The 13,502-nt window shown below is 29.1% G+C and overlaps 1 protein-coding gene across 1 annotated transcript in view; it reads left to right on the top strand.

Annotated features, from left to right (window-relative positions):
• Positions 1–13,502, top strand: part of LOC119610620 (serine-rich adhesin for platelets-like) — a 190,847-nt gene that overhangs the window by 58,723 nt on the left and 118,622 nt on the right. The window contains exon 3 of the mRNA XM_037965917.1: positions 7,349–7,437. The gene's annotated coding sequence lies outside the window, so the exon portion shown is untranslated. The remainder of the gene's footprint in view (positions 1–7,348; positions 7,438–13,502) is intronic.

Here is a 13,502-nt window from a genome sequence, read left to right as displayed (position 1 = left end):
GGAGTCAATTTAGCCATGTCCATCTGTCTGTCTGTGTGTATGTTGTTGGGGCTTGATTAGGTAAGGACCCATAAAAGTTGACTTTTTTGGTACTTTTTCGTTCTACAAAATGTACTTTTTTAATTCTCTATAATATTGAACTTAGAAACATGAAATCAGGTATGTAGAGCCCGGATTAGGTCAGAACACATAAAAAGGGACTTTTTGGTACTTTTCGTTCTACAAAAGGTACTTTTTGAATTTTCTATAATATTGAACCCAGAAACATGAAATTAAGTATTTAGATCCCGGATTAGATCAGAACACATAAAAGGGGACTTTTTGGTAGTCGTTCTACAAAAGGTAGTTTTTGAATTTTCTGTAATATTGAACCTAGAAACATGAAATTAAGTATGTAGAGTCTGGATTAAGTGAGAACCCATAAAAGGGGACTTTTTGGTACTTGTTCGTTCTTCAAAAGGTACTTTTCTCTAATATTGAACCTAGAAATATTAAATTATGCATGTGGAACCCGGATTAAGTGAGAACCCATAAAAGAGGACTTTTTGGTACCTTACCGTTTAACAATTGGTATTTTTTGATTTTTTGTAATAAAATTCGTACTGACTGTTTTTTAACACATCATGGTGAAGGGTATATAAGATTCGTCACAGCCGAATATAGAACTCTTACTTGTTTATTCTAGACATTTTTCCCAAACTAACTACAAGTAAGAAAGTATAGTCGGGCATGGCCGACCATATGATATTAGTATATTTTAAAAATTGTTTTATAAACAAAAGCATTAATGTTTAATTTAGTGATAATTCCATTGTATTTAAGCTGTTTATATCCTCATTCAAGTTATTTTCCGAAGGGGAGTTTGTATAGGAACTAGGATCAAATAAGGTCCAAGCACAACGTAGCTGTGCCGATTTTTAAGAGACGCGGCTAAGTGAAATAATGGACCTATTTCAACCGATTTTTAATAGGATTTATCCAAAAGAGGCATATCTTCAAAATTACAAACTGTAGTTTTCTTACAAGGTTTACATAGACGGTTACATACATATGTATGAATATCGAATTAGAAAATTATTCTAAGACAATTGGTACTTATAATTGTGGGTAGGTATATGAATAATAATTAAATGCGTTACAAACGACAACGCAAACCTATAATACCCTCCTCACTATAGTCTTGTAGGATATAAATACTTAATTAAGAAAGCGTTGCATGTTTACATACATACATATGTATGTATATGTTTTTATACCTTAACAAAAAAAATATATACCAAAACTATTTGTAACTTTTCTAATTTTCAAAATTCTTTTCTAACCACAAATAAATAATTTAAATGAAAATAAAACAGAAAAAAAATAATATAAGAAAAATATACTCTTCTTTACTATAAATAAATAAACCAATAGGTAACACTTGATATAATTGAATATTTTTACAAATTAAATAAACAACTGCAGAAAAACAGTAAAAAAACAAAATAACAAAAAAAAAAAAAGAATTGAAACATACTTGTAGACTCTTGTTTATAATGCAATTAAAAGTAGAAATGCCAATTGTATGCAAAAGAGAAAAAAAGACAAAAACAACATTTTAGACTATTGAGACTACTAAGACAATTAAATGTATTGATATGTGTCTCAAAATAAACAAACTAGTGAACGCATATTAGGAGGGTCCCCTAAAAAAAAGTAGAAAATTTTACAAAATTTAAATCCCAGAAGAAAAACTAATGCAGACAGACTTACTCATTGAAACAGCTTTGCAAAATTTCGCAGAGCCAATGAACTGTTATCCTTTTAAAATTTAAATATATGCATATGTATACTTGTAAACATGTAACTAAAGTCTGCACCAAACAGTTCGTAACAATCCAAGTACATCTATAGATTTTTGGAAAAATATTTGTTCTTTTATATACATAAGAAAATAAATAAATATCAAATTTAAATCTACCATTGATAGAAAATGATACAATACAAAATATACATAAATAAAACAAAGAAAAAATATAAAATAAACAAAAAAGTTTTTTTTTCAAATTTTTGTCATTTCCTATCTAAAGATGAGATAGAGAAAAATACATTTGGAAATTGCATTACGTCTAGTATGTGCGAAAGAATAATAACAGCATGTAATCAAATATATGTATGTATGTGAATGTAAAATCGTATTTTTTTTTAATGTTTGTAAAAAATAAATTGTTAGATACCTACAAACTAGCAAGTATGAATAGAATCAATAAAAACCAGGTACATACTAACAAAATTGTATGTATGTATTTGCTAGTATTAAAAAGAAAATTGATTTGAGAACATTAATACTAGAAAGAAAGTAAAGAGATTATGTAGCGTTAACCCTTTTAGGTACAAAACTAAATTGTTTTATGGATACATTATAATTACAATTTAATGTATTGTAAAATTTTAATGATTTTTTTTAGTTTCAATTATCAATTGATCATATATATTAGAGTGTTCTGAGGAACAGCCTTTTTAAGAGTCTCATATACACAGAGGGAAAAATAAATATACAGGCGTGGTACCAAATTAACATCAAATTTTTCAATAACATCTATTGTCAAGTATATACATACATACAACAACAACATGTAATGTAGACCACGCAACTTTGTCAACGTGGTAAGCTCAAAATGCGTTATGAATAGTGAGCTTACCACGTTTGTTAACATTTAGACAACGGATGTGCATAAAGTTTAGATTGCGACAACGAATTGTTGCAATGTTGACACGAGAAAACAATTTCTGAACTCTTTATAATTTGTGAAAAGTAACAGTTCTCAATATTTTATCAGTTCAACGTCTGATCGGGAAAAATAATTTAAAACATTTTAGAGTATTTTTGGTCCACAAAATGATTCTAATGACTATTCTCAATTCAATCTTAAAAACAAGTAAGATTGTATAGTAGGTCATGGCCGACCATGTAATACCCTATACCATTGAGAAGTATATAAAAAATGTATATTATTTTAAAGGAATTTGCGTCTACATTATGCAGAATTTCATCGTGATATTGGTGTTTATAAGTGAATTTTGACCTTCAAGTCATTATCTGAAGGGGACTTTGTAGGGGGGCTGTGGTCCCGATCATTACGAAAATAAGCAGTATCATTTATACTTACATAAAACTAAGCTTTGACGATTTTAGTAGAAATACAAGAACATTTAACATATTATGAGCCAAAAAACCCTATTCAGGGGTACGGTTGTATGGGGGTTAGGAGAAATAATGGACCGATTATAATTATTGGGTCGAAAGAAGAGTAAGCGCCAAATTTCATCAAATAATCGTGCACACCAGGTTTACATGGACACACAGACAGACGGACATAACTAAATCGACTCAGAAAGTGAGCCGATTGGTGTTCTTTAAGGTGGGTTTAAAACCAATATTTTTGGGTGTTACAAACATCAGCACAAATGCATAATACCCTCCGCACTATAGTGGTGTAAAGTATAATTACTTAAAAATTTATGTTCGAATTTGCAAAAAACACTTAAATGAAGTGGGCATTAGTTACAAAATCGAGCACAGAAATTCTTGAATAAAAATCTATTTGCAAGCGTGTTGGCGCTTGAAACTCCTTTATTTTTAAATTCAAATATGTGAAAAAGTATTTAGTTTGATCCTAAAAATATTAATAAGATTGAGCCGAACTTGAATCAAGTATTTTGTTCTTATTTTAAGAATAAAATTTCCTTTGAAAAGGATTGTAGAATGTTTCTAATTTTATTTCAATTTTTGTACTGAAGCTTCCAATATTAGTAAGAATTTTAAAATCAGAAATAACTATATTTATATTTCTGGAGGCATAAAAGAAATAAAATTTCTTTTAAAATTCTCGTCATAAATGGTTAGTAAAATAAATAAAATTTTCCAAGAAAACCTTCCATAAAGATAATTTCTCGAAAATTTCGTGTTTTCAATAGAAGCACAGACAGACAGGCATGTCTAGATTGACTTAGAATCTAACAGGGACCCAGATATTTGTTTTAATTTTAACTGTCAAAAAACTATATCGATAACAAAACAAATAACTCAACAAAAACATTTATATATGAGGTGTATTTCTATATTAGCATTTAAGCACTTTAATATTTATTTGCTATTTGTATGATAAATATTGAAATACTTGAAATTCTTTTACTGACCACAAGTTTTCCATTGTTTTTTTTTTTTTTTTTTTTTTTTTAATGTAGAATATTATTTCCGGAATTTTAGTTTAGTAAACTAAAGTTAAAATGAACTTACATAAAAGAGTTTAGGAAATGCAGATTATTAAATTACCTGGAATGAAAAAAGAGAAAATTGTAAATATAGTAGTCATTAAATATTACTTTAAAATGAAAATAAATAAATAAATTGTTAATGCAAAAATATTGTAAAACGTTTATCTCAGTTCTTTCGCTACACATAACGTTGGCTCCGTTCTGATGTGTTCACCAAAAATGAAATTATTTTATTTTTTTCTAGAATACTTCGGGCCGGCAAAACGACTTTTAGTGCGTTACGAGGGGCATAATCTAAAGATAATCTACATAAGATTAAAATTACGACAATAATATGACTCTCAACCCCACTAAAAACCATTTTGTAGACCAACAATACTCTAAAATTAATAATTTTTGACTTCAGAATTTTCAATCTCTGATAGAGAACAGGGGGCCATTCCATAAAAATATTTAAAAGAAATTAAAACATTTTTTGGGAACATTGAAGAAATTTCTATCTAAAGCCCTTTGGACAAATTTCGCTAGCACTAATAGATGAAAAATTACACTCATTTGAAAAAAACCCTGTATGACCAAAATAAAGTCCGATAATTACGAAAATCGGTAGTATTATTAAGACGTATATAGAACTAAGGTTTTCCGATTTTGGAAGAGATACTACGATATTTAACATAATTATGAACTTAAAAGCCCTTTTCGGGGAGTAGGGTTGTATGGGGGCTAGGTGAAATAATGGACCGATTTCAACCATTTTCAATAGGCTTCGTTTTTGACCGAGAAACACGTATGGTTCATCAAAATAGCTTGAAAATTGCGACCTGTACCTTGCGCACAAGGTTTACATGGACAGCCATCCAGACGGACGGACGGACATGGTTTAATCGACTTAGAAAGTGATTTTCAGTCGATCGGTATACTTTAAGGTGGGTGTAGGACCAATACACAAACGTATAATACCCCACCCACTATTGTGGTGTAGGGTATTACAAAAATAGGCAAGCAATATTAAATCCTCTAAATCCTTACAACGTTTAACTTAAAAATTTACAATTCGTTATTCACTTTTTTATTCTAGAAGAGCCGCCATTGTTTTTTGTTAAATTTTTTATTCCTAATTTCAAAAGCAAAGCAAATCTTGACTATCGCTTCTAAACAATTGATTTGTATTGTAAACTAAACTCATTGTTTATTGTTTTAAGGTAGTGTTTTGAAACAACAATACTATTGGAACTATTTGGTAGCACAGTGGGTGTTAAGCTGTCAAAAATATAGATAAACGATGGTCAAAAAGAGAATAATAGAAAATAAACAATATGTCAGTCCAAGTATTTATAATTTTTTAATAAAGCAGTAATGGTTAACTTTATAAAATTCTGAATGAATTTGAAATATCTTTAACTTAATTAACAAATAACAGAGTAAACTCTTCTACAAATTCAAAACATGCTACTTTTTCAAAATAATTTTATTTAATTTGACAAAATTTTCTAAAATAAAATGTTACAAAAGAAAAACGCCTTAAAACTAAACAATGTTGTAAAACACACAAAATCTTAGAATAATTTACAAAAACTTACAAATAAAATTTACCAAAATAAAAACAAAATTTGCAATTTTCTTAACTAAAACCATAAAGAAAATGAAAACAAGAAACACAACTAACTCTACGATTCAAACTAAAAAAGAAAAATCGCAACCTAATTTCTAGGCAAAAAAGGTTTCTTTTAACACTTCCACTTTAGTTTACCATAACGCCCAGCAGCTAAAGATTTCCGTTAAGAAACATGCAGCCAAACAAACAGAAACAATTTCCAAACTCGTTTTTATTATTTAGGCTAAAGAGGTTTTTTCATCTTCTTCTTCTTCTTGAGAGTATGACGGTACAACAAGGTTTTCCAATTTTCTAGCGAAAACGAAATAAGTTTTCGTGGAAAAGTTTCCTTATTAAAGGACTTTTCTTGCCACTTCTTTAGAGATAGAAAATAAAAGTAAAAATGGGGAGAAAACTTGAGAAATGAACAGCAAAGTGTTTATAAGAAACAAACTTTAACGAGCAACATTTTCAAATGAAGCATTGCAGGCACAAACACACACATATTTATACCTACATATGTAAATCATAGGCTGGCTTCCTAGACTAACAGGAGCAGTATAATTTCGTATGTATTATACACAACATGTTCGCTAACAAATGTCATAAAAACAAATGTATACAAGACAAACAAATTGTAACTGTCAAAACAACTTTAGCATCATATTTGATCTGTTTGCCGTTCCCGATGCAAAAACGCATTCATGTATTTCACAAATTTATTTGCTATTGTTGTTGCTTTTTTCGTTTGCCTGTTTTCTTCTTCTTTGCTGTGCGTTTCGCGGAAGTAAAGTGTTGTTTGGTTGAACAACTCACTGTTTCGTTATTATTTGTTGCTAGTTTCACATTAAGCCTATAACCCCATAAAAATTGAAAATAAACGCCCCTCACTAACATACATTCATAGAAACCGTCGTCATACTGAAAAGTAGATTCAATACATGGCCTCTCGAAGTTTGAATTATGTTTCCTTTCGTTGTGTGCTCTTGCCACTTCCGGTAGATGTTTAGTTTCACTGCAGACTCATATAATAACCAATGGCGTTCGTTGGCTGTTTGTATTTCTGTTCCACCATTGCTGATGTTAATGTTATGTTGCATGTTGCTATTAAAGTTGTTAGTGTTATTTTTGCTGTTGTTGTTGTTGCTGTTGTGCTGGGTTTTATTTTTGTTTAAGGCTTTTAGCCAAAATAAAAATATCCACAAAAGTACTAGTACAACAATGAAAGAGTTGTTTATGTTGTGTGTGCGTTACAACTTTCTGTGGCACAAACATAAATTTTATTTAATTTTATAAAACTCACTCGAGCACGTTTCGTTCTTTGGTAAAAGTGGCATACAAAATATGGCCTTTATGGTGAATTGGTTATTTTTTCTTAGTTTTGTTTTTTTTTTAGGTCGGCACAAAAATAAAAATACTAAAATAAATGCACATTACACACAGATTTCGTTCAAGTTTTTAATAAAGTTTTATTTTGTGTTTTATTTTATTTTACAGATACATTTTCTTGAGGAATTTCTTGCAAACACAATAAATTGCATCTAGAGGTGTGCACTTTTTCAAGACGAGGTCTTTTTATGAAAGAGGTAAGACTTTTATAACCTGAAATACTTTAAGAGAAATGAAAGTTAATCTTCAAGAAACTTATTGACCGCCATAGCGTATGACTTTTGAAATATTAATCATACGCCTATTGTTTCTGTTTTTGGAAAATGTTATGTTAAATAGGAAGATAATAAAATCTTATTAGAGTAAAACGTCTCTTCATCACTATAGTGGGGAGGGTATTATGCGTTTGTGCTGACCAAAAATATTGGTCCTACACCCACCTTAAAGTATACAAATCGGCTCAGAATCCCTTCCTGAGTCGATTAAGCTATGTATGTCCGTCTGTCTGTCTGTGTAACCATGTAAACCTTTTGCGCACTCTACAGGTCGCAATTTTTGAGAAAATTTGATGAAATTTAGAATTTAGCGCTATTGAAAATGTTTGAAAGCGGTCCACTATTTTACTTCGTACAAAAGCCCGGACCCCCCGAATAGGGCTTTGACCCTTACAAAAATTGGAAAAACTTATTTTTATATAAATCTTAATATTCTAGCAATTTTCGTAAAGATCGGGCATTATTTGACCGATATAATTTGTTATTTTGTTGTTTGTTTGCTCCCTGGATCCAATGACGAAGGCTGTTGAAAATGATTGAAATCGGTATTTTATTTCTCCTAGTCAGCACATAACCGTACATGAACAGAACCTATGGATCCTATGTAAGATTCAACTTAAATGCTTTATTATTGAAAATGAATAACATATAATATTCGCAATTGGTGTACGGTATCATATGGTCGGTCATGCCCGTCTATAGTATCTTACTTGTTTCTATTGAATGATTCGCACGGAATTTTGAGTAATTTATAACGTTTTGAAACTTATATTACAACACCCTACACAATGTATAGACGGGCACGTTCAACCATATGACCCTCTACATCAGTGAGTATTTTAAAAATGTGTATTTATACCCTACACCACTATATTTGTAATAACCGAAAACATTTGTCCTACACTCAACTTAAAGTAAATGTCAGAATCACTTTCTGCGTCATTAAAGCCATATCCGACCGAATCTTATTGAAAAAAGTTGAAATAACTCCATTACATGACCTAGCCCCCATACAACCGTACCCCCCGAATAGGGCTTTGGAATACATAATTCACTACAATTTGTGAGGATTTTCTTCGTGGTACAACTCTTTATAAGTGAATTATTGAAAACAACACAACTTTTAAACTCACTATTTATAATGACTTATTTAAGCACTTATTTGTAAGAGAGTAAAAATGCTAATGAATAAGTAGTGAAAATCACTATTAAGTCTTTTTCTATTTAAGCGACTGCTTGATATGAAAACAACATAATTTATTTTAAATTTTCCAACCATTTCACCTTCAATTTCCATAACAAGACTATGAAAAATATCATACTTTAACTTAAACTCAAATCAACGTTATGCTTTTCAATACCATGAAATAGCCAAGATGATGTATGAACTAATACAACAGAATAGAAACGATCATAAAAAATAAACACCTTGAGAACGGGCTGTAAACATTTCAATGATGGTACACAAAAGTGCATGAAATATACTTCCAACAAATATATTTGCAAATAAACAGTTTTTACTAAAAATAAACACAAATATATGTGCATATATACAGGTGTACATACAATATAAACGTACTGCATAAAAACATATGTACATACATACCTTGCAACGACACAACAATCGTCAACAATAAAGAATGAGACCTGAACGAATGAAATGATAAAGTAGGATGGTACATCAATGCAACTACCAATTTTTTCTTAAAAGATTTGGCATCATATCAGTCAGTTTCGAAAATATTTTATATTACAAGGTATCAATCTGTAACCATCTACATAAGTACAAACATACTTATAAATTTTTAAAATTTGTATTGTAAAAATTATTTATTCTATTAAAGCTTTTTTGAATGTACCAACCTAACTCTAAAAATTACACAGTATGTATTTTTCCACAATAAGTATACATCGTGTAATGCAAGAATATACCCCCCAAAAACACATAGAAAAACACATTCAATATCGCTAAAAGTCGCTGCTGTTTTCGTTGTTTATTGTTAAAAGGAACGAAACAATAAAATGAATATTGAAAAAAAAAGAAAACAAACCAATTGAATAAAAAACTACCAAAATAGGTAATAGAAAAAAAAGAGTTTTTATTGAAAGAGTTGAAAAAAAACGACAGAAATTGAAAAAGAAAATAAATGTAAGAAATATACAATAATACAACTAAAAAACTAAGGTATGTAAACAACGTGTACAGAATAAATAGGCCAACAACATCAACTTCTATTTGCAACTGAACGATGAACAAGACGAGGACAATAACAAGACGCAGCTGTAATAACGAAAGTAAAACCACTACCATATGATGACGATGCTTATGTTGAAGGTAAATGCAAACAATGAGTTCTGTGAAGCAACATACAAATATCCGAAAAAAATTCCATACTAAACACGTATCTCAGATATCCCGTTCTGACATACATACGAGGGCAAGTTAGAACGTTTAAGAAAATTGGTGAACATTTGTATATTGTTTAATAAAGTCTTAACAAAATTTCATATTTTGGCACTAAACTTATTGATGTCGATTCCAATGTTTGTTAAAACTTATTTTATTGAATCCTTACTAACATAGGTTTGAGAAATATTTTACTCGGGAATTTTCGAGTAAAAATTCCTAAATGAATCTAATGGATTACTAATATAATAAATGGCCGAGCTGCGCTGAATCCGAATCTGATCTCAGATTTTCTCCATCATAACTGTGATTTGAGATATCGCGCCCTGAAGTTTGAAAACAGTTTTTGGTCCTTTAAAATAAAGGCTGACATATGTATCTTCTTTCTTCTTCGAGATATCTTCACCCATGATTTTCGATATATTATTCATGGTATTTATACCTTACACTATTTTAGTGCGAGGGTATTATGTTTTGAAAATATTTTTTTTTAACGAACAAAGATATGGAACCAAGCCTATCTTAGAATGTTCCAATCGGCTCAAAATTACTTTCTGATTCGATTTAAAGACATCTGTCCAGCCGTAAACTTCAAGGGGTTATATCTCAGCAATTACAGCAAATTATATTGAATATATAACGAAATGTTGTATCAAGCTTTATGTGAAGATCTCTTCTCTCGTAGAAGAAAAGAGATATGTCAGCTGTTAAGTCTTTATTTTAAAGCTGACAGAATGGAATTTCAGATGACATAAAACATTTTGTCCTGGAGCTGTTATAATGTCTCAAAAAGCGCTTGAATGGTATTTTTTCAAACTTCAGGACACAATATCTCGAATCTAGGTTAAATTATATAGAGGATGACTGATCAATTGATCATAAAATATATAAAAATTCACGAAATTTTTTTTTGAAGAAATATCGTTACAACGAATGATGTCCAATGATGAAAATTGTTAAATCGATTCAGAATATGATATAAAAATATCCTCCCCCATTATAACGATTTAACGTACCGAAAATTCGTGAAAGGGTTTCGGTAAAAATTTGAAGTAAATAAAGATGTCAGTTTTATAGTTTTACATATTAACATACATACTTACAACAATACAGCAGCTACAATATGGAAAAACTAATAAAACACACATACAACATGGCATAAAAATTCTTTAAGCAAATATTGGCTGACACGTGAAGTGGTTTTTGAATTGTTTGCATTTTGGCGGTTATATTTTCTTTTTCAACCAGTTGATGGAACTCTTCCTCATACAGGAATTTCTATAGAAAATTGTAGTTTTATTTAAAGAAAGTTGACAATAACATTAAGAAAAAAAAAACGTAGCAAGAATAGTTTTTATTTTGTAAAATATTGGTTAAGAAATTGAATTTTCTGTCGTTGATTGTATTCTGTGAAATGATAAATTTGTTTTATGTGACAACCAAAGATAAAAATAAGAAATAAATGTATTTATTGTCATATATAAAATTTGTCTTCACTGCTTTCTGTAACTAATTCGCGTAAAAAAATATTGTGCACACAAAAAAAACAGCGAGTTAAACAAACTTCACGGAAAACGTGGCGTATGATTGATGAACAATACATAGTTTTTGTGTTAAATGTTAGTCATACGTACAGGGTGCAACAGATTTAAAGTAAACGTTAAATGTTGTTTTCTAATTATTTAAATTCAAGAAATTTAATTTATTTTAAAACTTAAACAGTAAAAATGTGATTAATAATTGTATCAATTTATTTATTCCCTACACATTCACTGTAGAGCTAAAGGTAAAACTTTTAAAGATTTAAAATAAAATGTTTGTCTTGTCAGAAATGTTTTTTAACGTTTCAAAATAAAAATTTTAAATTCACACGATTGTTAGACATTTTCTGAACATTTTTCTGCCAACGTTGTAAGATCTGACAGATTTTATCACAGATTTTAGCTGCTATAGTCCAATCGGATATGCCGATAAATTCTTACTTATTTCATTTGCAATTAAATTGTGGTATTTCAAATATGTGTAACGTAAAACAATCGTCTATACATATTTGAATACATCAATTTCTAGTTTTAATTATTTATTTGTGGCTTTTATTGAATAAATATATAAAATATTTAGTTTCATTACTGGCACGTTTAGTTCGAAGGTTGAAAAACCGCAAAAAAATAAATAATATATCAATTTATTTTTATTTATTTCATGTTTAAAGAAGACGAATGTCTAAACTAAATAGCTACAATTAGTTTATAAAAATTGCAACCGCCAAAAATTGACAAATGTGTTTAAATTTAGGAGAAAATTCAATAAAAATTATATTTTTCATTCATTTAATAATAATGTAACATCTAATTTATTAAGCTAAATTAAATTTGTTTACAACAGAATTATGGCTCCTTTTTAAATTCTAATTGCTCTTTTTTGTTAACAAAAACTAAACTTTTCATTTGTAACCCAAATGTACATACATATATCTATTTAAATGTTTTTTTCAATTGTAGCTTGGTTTTCCGTTGAGTTGATTTGAAACAATTCTATTTTGAACAATTCCGATTTTAATGCCGAACGGAAGTATGGCAACAAACGGAAATTGTCAGCAGACAGTTGTTAAAACGAGAGCGCTGTTTGAACACATCAAAAAAAAAAACAAAACAAAAACAAATTAAATATACAAAAAAAAATTAAAGAAAACAATTGAATTAGTTAAACATTGTTTCTGTTAAAACAATTTATAAAGATATAGAAAAAAAACCCTTCAAAAAAACGCGACGCAATTTAAAATTGAAAACATTGTTCATTACGTAGTTACTAATGTTCACACTGTTCAGTATAATAATTACAAATCATACTGTTTTCAATGTCTATGCAACCTTGTTGCGTTAATTTTATTAAATTTCTACAAAATAAATTTTTTGTGCCACATACACTATAATTTACTTTTATTCCTATTCAAAAATTTCATCATTGAAAATAATATGATTTAATAAAAATATAAGAATAATTATTAATATTTTTCAAAACAAACTCTATGCATTAATATGATGTATATTAAAAGCTTAAGGCATTATATTTTAGTGTAAGTATATTTATGCATGTGTGTAGATTTATAAAAACGAGTTTTTTCTACTTTTTCTCGAAAATTAATATTATGTCAGGCATTATGGTGGACAAACTCATAAACGCACAGACACGCATGCAAAAATTCCCTGCAAGTTCTATAAGGCGTCAATATATTAATTTTAGGCAGTTAATCTTAAAAGTAGTCTTTACTTTACTTTCCCAGAATGGAATTGAAGTGCAAATATAATAGATAGATAGATAGATAGATAGATAGATAGATAGATAGATAGATAGATAGATAGATAGATAGATAGTAGATAGATAGATAGATAGATAGATAGATAGATAGATAGATAGATAGATGATAGATAGATAGATAGATAGATAGATAGATAGATAGATAGATAGATAGATAGATAGATAGATAGATAGATAGATAGATAGATAGATAGATAGATAGATAGATAGATAGATAGATAGATAGATAGATAGATAGATAGATAGATAGATAGATAGATAT

This window comes from Lucilia sericata, unplaced genomic scaffold, assembly GCF_015586225.1.
Source record: "Lucilia sericata isolate MDLA Ls3-8-SP2 unplaced genomic scaffold, ASM1558622v1 Contig000029F_arrow, whole genome shotgun sequence".
Lineage (NCBI taxonomy): Eukaryota > Metazoa > Arthropoda > Insecta > Diptera > Calliphoridae > Lucilia > Lucilia sericata.
This window is presented reverse-complemented; position numbering and strand designations above follow the sequence as displayed.